The 16,698-nt window shown below is 45.3% G+C and overlaps 1 protein-coding gene and 1 pseudogene across 2 annotated transcripts in view; one reads left to right on the plus strand and one right to left on the minus strand.

Moving 5' to 3' along the window:
* The window catches only part of AUTS2 (activator of transcription and developmental regulator AUTS2), a 1,127,592-nt gene that overhangs the window by 936,669 nt on the left and 174,225 nt on the right, over positions 1 to 16,698 (minus strand). The gene's annotated exons all lie outside the window — the stretch shown is intronic.
* On the plus strand, positions 12,369 to 14,019 carry LOC110589776 (annotated as a pseudogene).

Below are 16,698 nucleotides of genomic sequence, written 5' to 3' on the forward strand. Positions count from 1 at the left end.
TCATAAACTAGTTAAACAAGAAATACACCCTGCCCTCAAGGAATACAAGCTCTGAGAGAGGTGGTTCCACCACAGACTAGAGTTTAGAGGGTAAGTACAGATAACACAGCACAAATCCTGACCCACAAAAGGGAAAAGAAAGGTTTCCATACGGCCTCTTCCACCAAACTAACTTTGTAAGAAGAAATAAATGCAATACCCTTACATAAGTATTCAGGCTGAGGATTTAGCCAGAGTAAATGTCCAAAGACAGGAAACATTTACAGATTTTAATACAACAGGACACTTTGATCCCAACCTGCTGGGCTGGTTCATGTAATAAACATGAAGGACCATGAGTAGACTCCAAAAAGCCAAGCACACCTCAGAGCTCCCAGAAACCCACCCTGCTCACTTCCTCACCCCGTGTCAGTCGGTTGGTTACTCAAGTGTTGTCTTCTCAGGGACTCCTTTCCTGGGCACTGAATCTGTAATTGTGCCCCCCACCACCCCCAACACACACACTGCAGCACTTTCTGTGTCCCTTCCCCCGCCCCCTTCATTCTCCTCCATGGCATTCACCAGCTTCTCAAGTCTAGATACTTATTTATCTGCTTTATTGACAGTCTCCACCACCAGAATGCATGTTCCCTCTGGTCAGATATTGTTGTGTTTTGTTCACTGTGGATCCTGAGCATCTAGAACAGTGCCTGGCATATATCATACAAAACAAACCATTAAGTGAGTGAATAACTGAATGCATGTTTGAACTGATACCTGTGAGTTTTTTCAGACTATATATGCCATAGTAAACAATTTGTTTTTTATCTTATACATTTTATAGTATATAAACAAGTCCATCAAGGCATTTTGTTTTATTCACAGAAAATTTTGCCCAACACTAGGCATCAAAAGGCACATAAAGCTTTTGCTCCTAAGTTCCATTTCTGTTCTGTTTATTTTTAATCATTCGTTCTCATAGAACCCAGCAGTTAACCCTAACAATGTTAATTACCACCACTGGAATTGGCAAGTACATCCTTGCCAATCACCCCATTAACTGGCATACATTGTTTTATTAGGTACTTAACTTTATTCAGTCCAGAAATGTTTATTGATGACCTACCATGCCCCCCACACCTATGCTTAGTGATGAGGAAACAGTGGTGAGCAAGAAGACTAGAATCCTTGCCCTGGTAAAGCAGACAATCTGGGGGGATAACAATAAGTAAGGACCAAAAACGAAGATAAAAGTTACTCTAGAGAAGTGGGGAGACCATCGAAGCATGCAGCAGGGATATCCATCCTAGTTTAGGAAGAGTGAAAGATGTGTCATTTATACATATTTATCTACAAGATAAGTAGGAATTGGCGAAGTAAAAAGGGGAAGGGGTTGGAAGTACTCCAAAGAGATGAAACATAAACAAATGAGAAGGCTCCGAAACAAAAGCACAGCTCTCCCGGAACAGTGGCTGGAGAGGTGGCCAGGGACGCCCATTAGGTGGGGCCTCCTAAATCACAATACCTGAATCAATTCACATCAAGAGCTTCTACGCCCCAGGGCCTGTGCTAGCTGCTGTGGGGGAGCAGAGATGAATCAAACTCTGCCAGAATTCCTGACCTTTGGCACACTCACTGCCAGAAAGACTGAAAGACTGTGAATTAAGGCCGGTGGGGAAGTGAGCATTAAAAAAAAAAAAAAAAAAAACCCAAAGCAGAAAAAGCGTATGTGCAAGGGCAGCTACACAATCTCACCCCAGTGGTGTGCTCCATGTTAGGGACACCTTCCCAAATCTAAGGGTAGGAGAAGACACCATGAGGAAGGGGGGCTTTGGAATTCTACGCCAGGGATAGATCTGGTGATCCCAGACAGAATTAAGGCTACTCATTCCCATCAGCTCTACTGCTCCCCTGGTGCTGTCCCTGCTGTTCTGACTCCTATTCATTCAGCCTTGGTCTAGCTGCTGAATCTCAATTATCACATTTTCCCAAATGGTCTTGCCAAGCAGAGCTTTGAGTAGGAGCTTTCGTAAAGCTGATCCAGGAACAGATAACCCTGACACTCCCAAGGTGACTGGGAGCACGCTGACCCGGAGTGAATAGATAGAAACAAATTTCCTGTTACATGTTTATCTGACTTACACTGATTTTATTTGACTGTTTCAGAGAATACATGCCCAATAACCAGGGCACTGAAATGTCCGTTCGAACATAAGGTTACAGATACATAAGCTGTTAAAAACAATAACCTTTAAATGCATTTTGGCAAATGTCTAATCTTTCATTGTCTTTAGATCGTCAGTAATATTTAGATTTCTAATGAGAAAAAAAAAAAAAGACTGAGGCACAGTAGCAAATATTTGGAGTTACAAATAAAAAAACCACCTAGAAAATCTTCAAATTCTAAGAAATTCCATGTCTGATTATACAGCTGATGGCCCCCTCTAATATAACTCACATGAAAATTGCCAGTCTGATTTTTCCAAGTGTTAACTGGATCTCAATGTAGTGGTGGCCCTTGAGCGATCTTTAACGTGTCAGTTAAGTCTCATGCTCACATACCTACTATTCGTAAGTACCCATAGTTCTCGAAACTGGTGGGGCCTCAGGGGCACCAGGAGAACGGACTGAAAATGCAGACTCCCAGGTCCCACAAGGACACATTCTCATTCCATTGGTCTGGGTCGAGGTTCCAGAATTAGTATTTTTAACAAGTGCCACAGGAAATTCTAAAGCTAGCAGTCTAAATTCTAAACCTGCCATGGTCTGGGATCAATAGTCTTCAAAACAAGTTCACACTCCAGGGAAGGAATAAATTGATCCACTGGGGTACAGGGGGAAAAAAATTAGATCATCTATTTTTACTTATTTCTCATATCATCCTCATGTAACTTATTTTTTATATATATAATAGCTTAATATATCTGTACAGTATGTAAAAATATTGGCACTGCATGATCACATTCTTCTTCTAAGAAGGAAAACATAAAAAAAAAAAAAAAAAAAAATCTGGAGGCCACAGGAAGCACTTTTGCCCACAACTGCAACTGAGTATTTCAGTATCCCAGGGGAAATGGAAGGGGGACATGGAAGGCATAGGGAACTAAAAGGAGAAAGGTATGATGATAGGGCAACACAAGGTTTAAAAAGCACCCTAGAGAGAAAGGCAAATCGTAAGGTGAAAAGAGCCCAAATTATGCCCCATGCTCCAGGAAAATCAACTAGGACATCATCTGTCTCGTATGTACAACGAATGAAGGGGTGAACCCCACGTTCTCTGACGGTCCCCTCGGTACTGACATGCCAGTTTTATGAAGCACTGATGAAGAGATGCCCCGTGTGCAGCAAAGATGGGTGGCACGTGCCATACCTCACAAATTTGAAATAGGGTGACAAAATCTAGAAAATGCCCATCATGCAGGCATTGAGCCCATCACTAGAATCATAAAACATTAGGGCTGCAATAGCTTCAGGACCCCCACATCTCACAGATAGGGAAAATGGCTCCAAGTGAAGACTGGTTCTGACCAAAGAGCCCCAGGCAGCCGGTGGCAAAGCCAAGTCTTCTGCCAAGTCTCCTGATCCCCAGAGCACAGCCCTGCCACCATACCAGTCTCCTTCCTTTCTAAAATAAAGATTCTTTTTAAGATGCCAGAGGCCTAGCTTTCTGAAGATAAAAAATAAGGTCCATTCATTGTTCTCAAATATGATTTATGTTTGTAACCTTTAGAAAGAGGAAAAAAAAATGTTCTGGGATTTGTTTTGCCTCCTTCTGTTTCTTTTTTTAAAATTTGAGGAGCTGGTGAAGACATAACCTTATAGCGTAGGAAAGAAAATTTAAGAGCTTCTTAAATAAGGAAGCCCAGGAGCGATCACACTGTGATTATCAGTGAGGCTGCCAAGAACCCATTTGAGAGCTGAGGTCTTCTGGAACACCACAAATCCCCAGCTGCCTCAAAGTGCAGGCACTTCCTTTATCTCTGCAGGACTCTGGAGACAGGCAAGGTCAGTCTTCCTTCCTGCTTACGCTGCATATCTAAAACTCTCTCTAGAGTGAATTTAATAGGGCAAAAAAGAAAAGTGAGAGCTTCCCATCTGTGCTGAGGGAACCCCTGTCTTCTTACCAGCCCAAGAATGCTGAGTGGGCACACGGTAGTCCATGGTCAGATTCGGGATTTGCACCTAATCTCTGCCAGAGAGCAGCTCCTTAGATCTATGGAGTCTGACCCCATCCCTTGCAGGAGGGGGTGAAGGTGGGGGTGTTGCTGAACTTGTAAGAAGTCCCTCAGATGATTCTCATGCATATGGCATTTTGAGAACCACTGATTTCCAGACAAGAAGGCAGGGGCACCTGGGCTCTGGGACATACTCCTCCCCACCTCCCACCTCCGCAACCCCCCCCCCCAATCCCTGGATCCCAGAATATCTTCCCTAAGAGGTTACGTTCTGGAGGTGAAGTGCGAGAGCAGTAGCCCAAAACTTAGCGATTCCCTCATTCAAAGTGGAGAGAGGGAGTAAAATGAAATAATATGCCCTGCACTAGGCAATTTGTACATACGATTCCACTGCACACTGTCAAAAATCCTCCACCTTCAGACGCACTCTAATTAATTCAAAATTTCTAGGGCAATCTGGACTTGAGCTAGGCTAAAGCAAGTTTTATCTCAAACATATAGATTCTAATATCAGGCCAAATGAGAGCATATAGACATAATCACACCATCAAAGAGAGGGAAAAAAAAAATCAAATATACTATTAAGGACTGATATTCCTAATTATACATGAAGGCCAATCTCCAAAAAACGTTCTGCCAGGCAACACTTCATTATCCTTGCTCAAGTCACCACTGTATAACTATAAATAATGGAACTGCATTTCTTTCCAACTACCCTGCAAATCTGTCTGCACCATCCCCACAATTGTTGAATTTAGTGAGGTTTGGCCATAAATGTTTTTCTTCTTCCACATCACACCACAAAAATGTCCAATTCTGGGAGAGACTACAGGACTGTGCAGACTCTTCCCTATTTTCAACTTCTGGTCTACTCCATCCATCTTCAGTCAGGTTACATCTTTTTACTGCATTGTCTACACTCCTGAAGAAGAGATGTGAACAGGAATAGAAAAACTTAAGGTGTCATACTCCGGAATCTGGAAAACATCCACAGCGGCTGTTCTCAGCCCACCCACAGGAACCTTGAATGTTAATGTCTGAAGGGCCCTCTCAAAGTACTGTTGGAACATTTATAGCTCCATAAACTTACTGTTTAATCAAGGTAACTTTGTGCATGAACCCAAGCTCTGCACAGTAATTAGGGGGAGAGAAGAACAGGCAGGCATGCTTCAAGAGCTAATTGGGTCCTGTTTACAATGAGCCACGTAAGAGCATGGAACAGAAAAACCTAGTTCTGTGTTCTGGCACTAGCCCCTCTGCCTCCTATGACCGGCAATGACACGTACGTAACAAGCTCCCCGTCTCATCAAGGATGGACGTGGAGACGGAGAGCACTAACTCACCAATATTTTTGGTTAAGCCAAGTAGAATCAACAAGACGGAATCGACAAGCGAAATCAGAAAAAATCTTTTGTTCTTCAATTGCTCATGTCTATTTCTGTTGCCACCACTCTCATTCATTTCCTTGTTACATTGTGCCTTGGGCCATTAAAATAGCCTCCTAACTGTTCTAATACTGCAAATTATTTATTTTGCACAAAACTATAAAAATACCTCCCTGATGCACATCTTTCACTAAGACCAAAACGTGAGGGACTTCTGTCTACCGATCCTAAAATCTGGAATCAAGGCCCTCTGTGATCCGCCAAAACCTCCCTTTCCAACCTTTTTTCTCCCGATAAATTCTAAGACCACAAAACTGGAAGCCGATGGACCAAATTCATTTGTCACTATATTTTCTTTGTAATGATTAATAATACAAGGGTGACAGAATAGCAGCGGACAACTTAGAACTTCCAATGTCCAGGTCCTTCCTCAGCACATCACATACAGTAATCCCTTAATCATCACAACTCTGTGAGGTTGTTACTATTACCACCCCCGTTTTACAGAAGAAAGAAAATGAGATTAAGCAAGTGGAGGGGTCACTATTTGAACTCAGGCAGATTGGCTCCAGAATCCGTACTCTCAACTACTATATTGCACTATCTTTTCTAAAGGGATAGGTGAACGGGTGGATGAACATGTGTATGGATGAATGGATGGATGGATGGATGAATACAGTAATGGATGGGTAGGTACATGGGTGGTACTATTTTATGAACTACTTTAAGGTTTGTGTTTGTGAATACATAGCCTCCACACCAGTAATGAAGAAAATTAGCTCTCTCCTGAACTCTGCTGGTTTTTCTACCTGTAACAACAGACAGGAAACCCTGATACGTGGACCTCCCCTCAGGCCACTGAGCTGCACCTGCCCGAAGCACTTTTCAAAAGAGTCCTGCATGACTGAGTGGCTTTACCTTTATTGTTACTAACAAAATAGAGACATTAAAAAAAAAAAAAACCCACAGGCACCAAACATACAAATGAAAGGTGCCTCATAAAGAAGAGAGGCCTCGAGGAAGAAAGAATAAACGAAGTATATGAACCGTGCATATTTATAGCACCTGCAGATTAACTTCCTGCAAACAGCAACAAGCAGACAAAGCGCCAGTTCTCAGTGGAATCAGGCACAAAATGGATGCAGCTGCAAGAGCGGAGAAACATACACGCTTGGACTTGCAAACATCGGCCCCCGGGGCAGCCAGCAATCCAATCCTCCCACCAGGTAGTCGCAGGAGTGCAACCAAAAGATAAGACATACTGCCACGGTCGTGCCTAACATCGGTACCTTCCTGCCACTCTGACCCTACCTTACCTTTGGTGTTCTTTTACAGCAGAAAACTGCCAAGAACACATGCCAAGAGAACATGGCAAGCGTGGCACAAGCAAAGAGCCTTGCAAAGGGAAGCATGCCTCCTGCTGTCTCTGCCCGGACTTACTAGCACCTTGGGAAAGTACAAGGTGTTCGGCGCCTCATTCCCCTTCTTATTATGAGGTGGGAAGGGGTTCTAAAGACAGTACAAAAACATGATGTCTCCCAATTCCATGGCACAATGTTTTAATCCAATCCTACCTAGTACGGATAACTTCCCTCCCCACTCGCCCCAAGAGTCCTATACCCCACTGAGTAGCATTCTCCAACCAAAGCATTCACTTTACTGCCTCTAGGCCTCCGCTGATGCCCCCAATGCCTTTCCTTCTCTGCCTAACCCCCTTCGCAATGACAGCCCATTTGTCCTTCCGTATCAGTGGCTCTCACTCAGTCTCGGCCACACAGGAAACGCATGTAGGGAGCTTTAAGAAGTGCGCGTGCCTATATCCAAACTCCAGAAATTCTGATCTGACTGCTAAGCGGTATGGCCTGGATATTAGGGTTTTTAAAAAATTCCCCCTATGTGGGGCGCCTGGGCGGCTCAGTCAGTTAAATGTCTGACTCCTGACTTCAGCTCAGGTCGTGATTTTGAGGTCCTGAGATGAAGCCCTACATCAGGCTCTGCACTCAGCAGGGAGTCGGCTTGAGATTCTCTCTCTCCCTCTCTCTCTCTCTCTCTCTCTGCCCCTCCCCCACTCTCTCACTGCGCTCTCTCTCAAATAAATAAAATCTGGAAAAAAAAAAAATGCCCCCTATGCAATTCTAAAGCACAGGCAAGGAAGAGAGCCACCGCCCTGGACCACCTCCCCAAAGACGACATCTGCCTAACTAGAACGTAACTATTTCTACCCTGACATTCCTGTGAACGCTCTTTGCTTTGACTTCACTTTTTGGAAGACCCTATCGTATGTGCCAGTTTATAGCTGAATGTGCCTGACTACACCATTAGAACAACAGCCTCTTGGATGGAGGCTGGAAACTGTGTTTTTACTTATCTATGTCATTCCCCTTGGCACAACACTTTAGCCTCAGCAGCTACTCAATAAATGTTTGATGAATTTAACTGAATTGCTGTTTTTATCTGCTTTGCCAAAAACACGAATAGTGCTAGAATTTTCAATGAGTTTCCAGTGGAAATAGAAACTACTGAAGGTCCTGGAGAAGCCCAAGTTTACTGCTGGAGGTAGGCCACCTTTTCCCTAGCAGGCCTGAAGTGAAAACACCAGGTTTGGACCTTCCTCCTCTCTATCTGCTATCCATAAGGGTGGGTAAAGCTGCAAAGCAGCCCAGTCTTCCTTACATCCAGAGGAAATGGAATCAATCAAAGCAGGTATTTTTACCCAAGATACTGATGATGATGGGCATAACTAGGGGACTGAACAGCAGGTCCATGTTTCAACAGAGTAAATTTCAACATAACCCATCCAGTGGAACAGCCCTGCTTCCGAAACTCAGAGCCCTAAGGTGGTGATTCTCAGAATCTGTAAGAATCCGGGGCCGGGGGGAGGTGGTTGTTACAAAATATAGATTAAATATAGATTCCTACACCACAAATCCACCCACCCCAACTACTCACCCGGAGTACCTCCAGATAGGGAGAGTTAAGGAAGCCTGGGAATATAGAGTTTCAGCAAGCTCCCAGGTGATTTGAATGCTGGTAACTGACAGGCCAGGCTTTTACCAACAAACGGTGGCCCAAAGCAGTTCGAGTAATCCAGTTACTTGGCCTAATAGATTCACAGTGTATCTTGGAGGAAAGCTTTGGGGAAGAAGGGATAATCTGTACTGTTTGCATCAGCAGAAATTATTTGGGGGGTAGGAGACAGTATAGGGACAGGATCTCTCTAAAGCAGTGTCTACTGTGACGTTTAAAAATGGTAAAAAAGGGCGCCTGGGTGGCTCAGTTGGTTAAGCGACTGCCTTCGGCTCAGGTCATGATCCTGGAGTCCCGGGATCGAGTCCCGCGTCGGGCTCCCTGCTCGGCAGGGAGTCTGCTTCTCCCTCTGCCCCTCCCCACCTCATGCTTTCTCTCTCTCTCTCAAATAAATAAAAATAAAATCTTTCAAAAAAAAATAATAATAAAATAAAATAAATAAAAAAAATAAAAATGGAGGGCGCCTGGGTGGCTCAGTTGGTTAAGCGACTGCCTTCAGCTCAGGTCATGATCCCAGGGTCCTGGGATCGAGTCCCGCATCAGGCTCCCTGCTCTGCGGGGAGCCTGCTTCTCCCTCTCCCATCCCCCCTGCTTGTGTTCCCTCTCTCGCTGTGTCTCTGTCAAATAAATAAATAAAATCTTTAAAAAAAAATAAAAAATAAAAATGGTAAAAAAAAGTGCACGGCTCATGGTAGATAATCAGTAAATAACTGACAACAATAATTATCCCCTTCACAACTTCCTTCTCTGATCATTTTATACCCAATGTTTCCTAGAAATCAAGTAGATGGAGAGATCATTAGTCTTAAACCATGTTCCCCTCTAACTTCATATTAAAGAAGAGCCCTGAGTCTACTCCCTACTCTTCATGCCCCAGGAATGCCTGCCAACTGCTACCACCTACACATTCCCCAACCTCCCACCCCAAAAAGGGCTCAGCCAAAATAAACAGCAGGTACATACCAGTTCTCAGGCAATGAATGGACCAGGCGCCTGTGGGAAACAAACCCACATCTTCCAGAAACTCTGGAAGCTCCATCTTCCAGAAAATCCGCCTTAGGTAAGGTAAAGAGTCATACCTCTGAGACTACACTGCTTGTTGAAGGCCTGGAGAATTTCCCTGCCTGTGTCAGTTAATTTCTAGAGAGAGAACCCACAGTCACATCTAAGTATCTGGGAATTAAACCATGAAAAGACCCAAACATTTCTTTACCTTGGCAGCTCTTCTACAACCTCCCTTCTTGACTCTAGTCAATGAAGCAAACCAGCTCCTTCAAATTCAATACCATTCTCGTCACCTTCCCATTAAGAGAAAGCAATTCCCACATTTTAGCCATAAATTAGAAGCTTTCCATTTTGCAGACGTATGAAACGACGTGACCACACTCCACAAAGAGAGGTCAAATCTCCAACACCTAACTAAATACAGGGAGATGATTTGTGATACTTAAATATAATTACTGTGCTATATTCAGGTTTTTAATCTCATGTTTTTCAATTTCATTATGAAATTACAGCCCCAAACCTCTGGACACAATAGCAACATTGTCGCTGTAATCATTACCCATGTTACTCGGAGGGAACACACAGCTCTATTGGAGGTCACTCGCCAAGCACAGTAAGTGCAGGACTGCACAAAGGCATCTTGCTCCAGCTGATCCCATTCAGTCTAGTGAGCACAGAAAGACTTAGGAGTCTGAGCAGATGACAAGATGTCAGCAATTTAGGGCCATTATTTTTAAAAAGCATGCTCACAGCTGAGTTATATAAATTGAAAGATAGCATCAAAAACCATGAGGTCACCCTCCATCTGAGTTAGCCCCAAGCAGATCTCTGCTGAACAGAATGGAAAAACTGGGGTGGGTTCAGATTCGTGGAGCCAAGGAGTCACCTGGACAGTTAGAATAGAAGAATCAAGCCCAGAGAGGGAATCACTGTGTTCTAGTTATGTGAGGATGGAACCCAGCTGGTGCTCAAGATGCAAGCAATCCCAGGTGAGACTCAGCAGCACACTGTGAAGAATTTAGGTTAGAAGCAAAAGGAAAGGTAAGTTTAGGGATATGGAAGCACCTTCACTAATGGACTTTACAGATGAAAGCATCATCTGGATCATGCAGTTCTAGAATGTTCTTAGTGGGACAAGTTGATACTATGCTCTAAGCAGCACTTAAATAGGACTGGTTATGTGCTGTTCTAAGCGCTTTATGAACAATCTCATTTAATCATTAAAACAGTCCTAAGAGTTGCACAAATAATCCAGGTATTATAATTTTTCAGGTGAGCAAACTGAGGAGAAGAGGTTACAGCCTGCCCAAGGCCATAGAAACCAAGAAGTGGCTCTTAACCAGACTACTATTACCATATGGTTCCTACTATATGCTTTCACTATGATTCAGTTCAATTCTCATTCATATTCTCTCCCTTTCACTGACACATTACTATTATCCCACATAATGTGTATTCAAAGACGCATAATTTGGAGTGTGATAAAATCCAGATTACATAAAACAATGATTCTCTGATGTTTCAGCCCCTTGGGATATATTCAGTTCTTTTTCTTCAGTTCTTCAAAAATAAAATAATCTTATTAAACAAACCCACTGTCTAACTTACCAACTTTGCAAAGGGTCAGAGAGTTTGGATATTAAATCTAACAATGATGGGTGTTTTTAACTTCAAAAAAGAACCAGAGAATGCATAAACATCTCCTTGTCTCACTAGTGAGATAGCTGGCATTCTCCCAAGACAACAGCCCATACAGGGCCAGAAAAAATTCTGAGCTCCAAGAGTGACCTTGATGCACCCTCACACACACAACCTATGGCTCTGAAAAAAGTTTACTCCCTCCCTCATCTGACTTCCTATATTCTCCAACAACCACGACGAGCTTGGCTAAGGCTGATGATCCTAAGCTGCTTCCCAATAAAAACTCTGGTTATGGTTCAAACACAGGACAAGAAAGGTATAGTGGTCGCGGCATCAATACTGGTTTCAGTGTTTCTAAGGGAATGTTAATGGAAACTACATGGGCTTCCTTAAATCAACAGCATGGAATAAGAATTTTCTAGGAGGGGGGCGCCTGGGTGGCTCAGTTGGTTAAGCATCTGCCTTTGGCTCAGGTCATGATCCCAGAGTCCCAGGATCGAGCCCCGCATTGGGATCCCTGCTCAGCGAAGAGTCTGCTTCTCCCTCTGCCCCTCACCCTGCTCATTCTCTCTCTCTCCCTCCCCATCTCTCTCACTCCCTCACCCTCCCCCCCCAAATAAATAAATAAAACCTTAAAAAAAAAGAGCATTCTAGGAGTAACTATACCTTTGAGAAATGCAGCTGGGGGAATTAACATTAAGATGATCGAATGCTCTTGTTCTCTTAAGTAACCTTCACGATCAGTTTCACAGATATTGATGCCTGGGGCCCACATTCAGAGATTCTGATTTAATCAGCCTGGGACACAACCTGGGCACAGATATTTCTGTAAGTGCTTCAAGTAATTCTAATATGCATCAAAGTTTGAAAACCACTGTTTTAATGGAAATTAGCCACCTGTTTTTCAGGTAAAAAGGTACATACATCACAGGAAAACTTGCAGAACTACACAGGCAAACTGGACATGCCTAGCTGCATGCACTCTGAGAAAATGGCCTTAAAGTTCTGGAACCCAAAAGAAAAGAATGTTCCAAAAAGGGAATGGCAAACCGTGTTGAATGCTGCAGAGGGATGAAGCAAGACTGGACTGGGAAGTGTGCATAAGATTAAGTAACGTGGAGGCCATTGGTGACTTTGTCAAGAGCACCTGGAGTGAATGCTTTGCTTGCAATGGACTGAGGATGAGGTGGGGGCGCTGGTCTTTGACATTGGTTCCTTCTCTGTCCGTGCTGGGTACACTGGGGAGGACTGCCCCAAGGCTGACTTCCCCACCACGTGGGGCTGCTGGCCGCGGAGGAGGAGGGCGGGCTGGAGTTGGAGGGGGAGAAAGAGAAGAAAGGGAAGATCTTCCACATCGACACCGACGCCCTCCATGTGCCTCGGGATGGAGCGGTGGTCATGTTGCCCCTCAAGAATGGCATGATTGAGAACTGGGAATGCTTCCGTGCCATCCTGGATCACACCTACAGTAAACACGTCAAGTCTGAGCCCAACCGGCACCCAGTGCTCATGTCCGAGGCCCCGTGGAACACACAGGCCAAGCGGGAGAAGCTGACAGAGCTGATGTTCAAGCAGTACAACATTCCTGCCTTCTTCTTAATGCAAGACGGCTGTGCTCACCGCCTTTGCAAACGGACGTTCCACGGGCCTGGTGCTAGACAGTGGAGCCACCCACACCACAGCCATCCCAGTACATGACGGCTACGTCCTGCAGCAAAGCATTGTCAAGTCACCCCTGGCAGGAGATTTCATCTCTATGCAGTGCAGGGAGCTCTTCCAGGAAATGGCCATGGACATCATCCCACCTTACATGACTGCAGCCAAGGAACCCGTATGGGAGGGCGCCCCTCCAAACTGGGAGAAGGAGAAGCTACCCCAGGTTTCCAAGTCCTGGCATAACTACATGTGCAATGAGGTGATTCAGGACTTCCAGGCCTCAGTGCTACAGGTCTCAGACTCTCCCTACGATGAGCAGTAAGTGGAGCCCACGGCCCAGGGCTGGGAAAGAGGGCAGGCCTGGGACTCCGGGGGTACCTCTGGCCCTCTGTGAGCACCCCCAGGCAGAGTCTCTCTCTCTCCTGGGCAGGGTGGCCGCGCAAATGCCCACAGTGCACTACGAAATGCCCAACGGCTACAACACAGACTACGGGGCTGAGCGGCTCCGCATTCCTGAGGGCCTGTCTGACCCCTCCAATGTCAAGGTTGGCCCTGGTGGAGGGTATCAAGGTGGGGGCTCGTTGGATTCCCCAGATGCCAGCGTGTGGGGGTGGGGGGCTGGGAAGGATCCCTGGGGTCTGGGGAGAGAGGGCAGAGGCCCACAACCCAGGTCACCTTTCTCGGCAGGGCCTGTCGGGGAACACCATGCTTGGTGTGGGCCACGTGGTGACCACCAGCATCGGCATGTGTGACATCGACATCCACCCGGTGAGGCCCGAGCCTGTGTCTGGGCAAAGGGGCCCAGGATCGGTGGGGAGACGGGCAGGGGCTGTGCCCTGACGGCGCACTCCTCTCTGCTCTCAGCGCTTGTACGGCAGTGTCATTGTCACGGGGGGGGGGGGGGAACACGCTGCTCCAGGGCTTCACGGACAGGCTCAATCGAGAGCCTTCCCAGGAGACCCCGCCGCCCCTCTTTCCCCCCAGAGCATGCGGCTGAAGCTCATCGCCAGCAACAGCACATGGAGCGCAAGTTCAGCCCCTGAATAGGGGACTCCATCTTGGCCTCACTGGGCACTTTCCAGCAGATGTGGATCTCCAAGCAGGAATATAAGGAAGGAGGGAAGCAGTGCGTGGAGCAGAAGTGCCCCTGAGGGCGGCCCCTCAACACCCACACGCCAGCCCACCGCGGTGGGGTCGGGGACGCCAAAAGACGGGGCGGGGAGAGGGTTTCCGGGCTCGGCCTCCGCCAGCGCAGATTAAAGCCCCCACACCCATGCCCTCGTCTCTCCCCCTCCCCGCTCATCCGCTTAGATTGTGATGCTTCTGGGTTGAAAGGAGTAAAAATGTTTTAAGGAAAAAAAAAAAGATGCACCACTGGTGTGCGTGGATTAGACACCAAGAAATCACCCACACATAAAGCTCTGCATCTGCTTGAAAACCTTCGTTGATGACATTACATATTCATCCGTTTACTGCCCCTCGTCTAAAGACCGGCATAAACTTTTTATAATTCGGTTTTTAGGAAAGGGTTTTCATCTTCTTAGAAACCTGGTATGTTTCCTGTTCTTGAAAAATAAAAATCAAGTGCCCTACCCTGTTTCTTTCTTTTTTTTTTTTTTAAGATTTTATTTATTTGACAGAGATAGCAAGAGAGGGAACACAAGCAGGGGGAGTGGGAGAGGGAGAAGCAGGCTTCCCGCTGAGCAGGGAGCCCGATGTGGGGCTCGATCCCAGGACCCTGGGATCATGACCTGAGCTGAAGGTAGATGCTTAACGACTGAGCCACCCAGGCGCCCCCCCCCTTTTCCTTTACAAGCCCGCATGCTAGGTGTTAAGAGCTGAACCAAACAGCTAATTAGAATATTTGTTCCCTAGTTGTATTTCTTTTTTTAAAGGAGCATAGTATGAAAGTTTCTTTTTTTGAAACTTGCTTCAAGGCCACTGTGGGAACAGACAAAAGCAGAAATTATGAATAATGGCCAAGTCCATGATGGCTGACTTTGGGGAATCTCTTGGATGTCTTCCCTCTTAGTTCCTCAGACTTTCCACTTCACTTGGATGTTTCTGTTCTTGAAGAGGTGCACAAAACCAGGTATCCTACAAGCTAAGTTATACTCAACACCAGAAGAACGCAACTGGAAGGACTTTAGAAACCAAATAATCGTTTCTTACTTTGTTTCCCTGTATTGAGGATTTAATGCAGGAAGTTGCCTTAGGTTGAAGTCTGCTCAGACCTCACCAACTCCACATCAAATCTCCAACATAGTGGAGTCGCCCTTCCCCTAAAGCCTCTAGGTTTTGTTCTCCCCAACCTGCTACTCTTGGCAAAGTAACTTCCACCTTCTTCCTTTGCACCCTCTTCCATATGGCTGGAATTAATGAGCCTGCAAGCTGGGGGCAATGTCTCTCCACAGCTGTCTTTTCAAGCAATTATTTAGAGACAGAGGAGGAAGTCATTAACAATCCTGGGAGTCAGCCAGAGACAGCTCTGCCACACAAAACACTCAGATAGGGCCCTGGGCCAAAAGGTCACGTTTTATTGGGGGGTTGGTTTGGGGCGGGGTGGGGTAAAAAAATAGACAGGGAGGAAGATAAGGAAGAGGGCAGCAGGTTTTCACTATACTTTTCTGCCATCTTGGGCAAGAGCAATTTCTTCTGTGCAAAAAAGAAAAAGTGTAGCTGAACCAATCAGGAATTCATTCAAGACTGACTACAGTCAAGAAGGAAGGCATGCCAGGGAAAATAATGCCTCTCTAAAAAGTCTGTCCTTTAAGGCCAAAACAGCTGCCTAAAACAGTGGTGAAAGTGCCGCCTCTTTCCCAGGAGGCTGGGGATGTGGGTAAGACTGGTGACAAATGTTAAAACGGTAGTTACTATACTAAATGTTACTGAGTCTATGTAAAAGTATGCCTTACTAATGAAAACCAAAACATTTTATGCAAGGTGGTGGACTCCTCTTGCTATGTCTACCCACTCACCACACCAGAACTGGTCTCAGCAACACCAAATTCTCCTGAATGCTCTAGAGACAGCCTGCTCTGCTTCCAGTTAGTTTCTCCTCTTGGATAAAACTAGGCTATCTTTCTGTGAAAAGGAAAGAGCTTCTAGATTTTCCTTGTTTGTTAAAAAAGAAAAGTAACTAGGCTCATCTTTCTTTTCCCTTCTCCAGAAACAGACCACACAGAGATGTTTTGAGAAACCAGTCAACTTCGGCCTGGTAATCTGATTTTTAAAAACAATGTTCAGGGGCAAGACAGTGTCTCTGTGGACGCCAATCTTATAAAATCATCAGAAATGGAAAGTCCTGTGAAAAATTTAATTGTCATGTTCTGGATCAAATGTGGAAAGCCAGAAGGAGAAAAAGTTCCAATTTGACTCTGACTCTAAGCAGTGTTATAATCTTAGTTTCCCTGTCAAAGGATACCAACACTCATCTTGTAGGTTTATATTTTTTAAACTTTTTTTTTTTTTTTAATTTTTTTAGAGAGAGCATGAGCTAACACAAGCAAGTGTGAGTGGGGCAGAGGGAGAGGGAGAGGGAGAGAGAATCTTATGCAGGCTCCACACCCAACATGGAGCCCGATGCAGGCTCGAGCCCACGACCCTGAGACCATGACCTGAGCTGAAATCAATAGCCGGACACCCAACTGTGCCACCCAGGTGCCCCACACTCTTGTTTTTCGAACTTTTTAAACCATAACACAATAAAAACACATTATCAGGATCTGGTACATACACATATATATCGGAAACAATACACACTCTTGATAAGTGTGATATACTCTGATATCACCTATTTGATTCTTTTTAAAAAAATGCTGTCACCCACT

Source organism: Neomonachus schauinslandi, chromosome 5 (assembly GCF_002201575.2).
Source record: "Neomonachus schauinslandi chromosome 5, ASM220157v2, whole genome shotgun sequence".
Taxonomy (NCBI): Eukaryota; Metazoa; Chordata; class Mammalia; order Carnivora; family Phocidae; genus Neomonachus; species Neomonachus schauinslandi.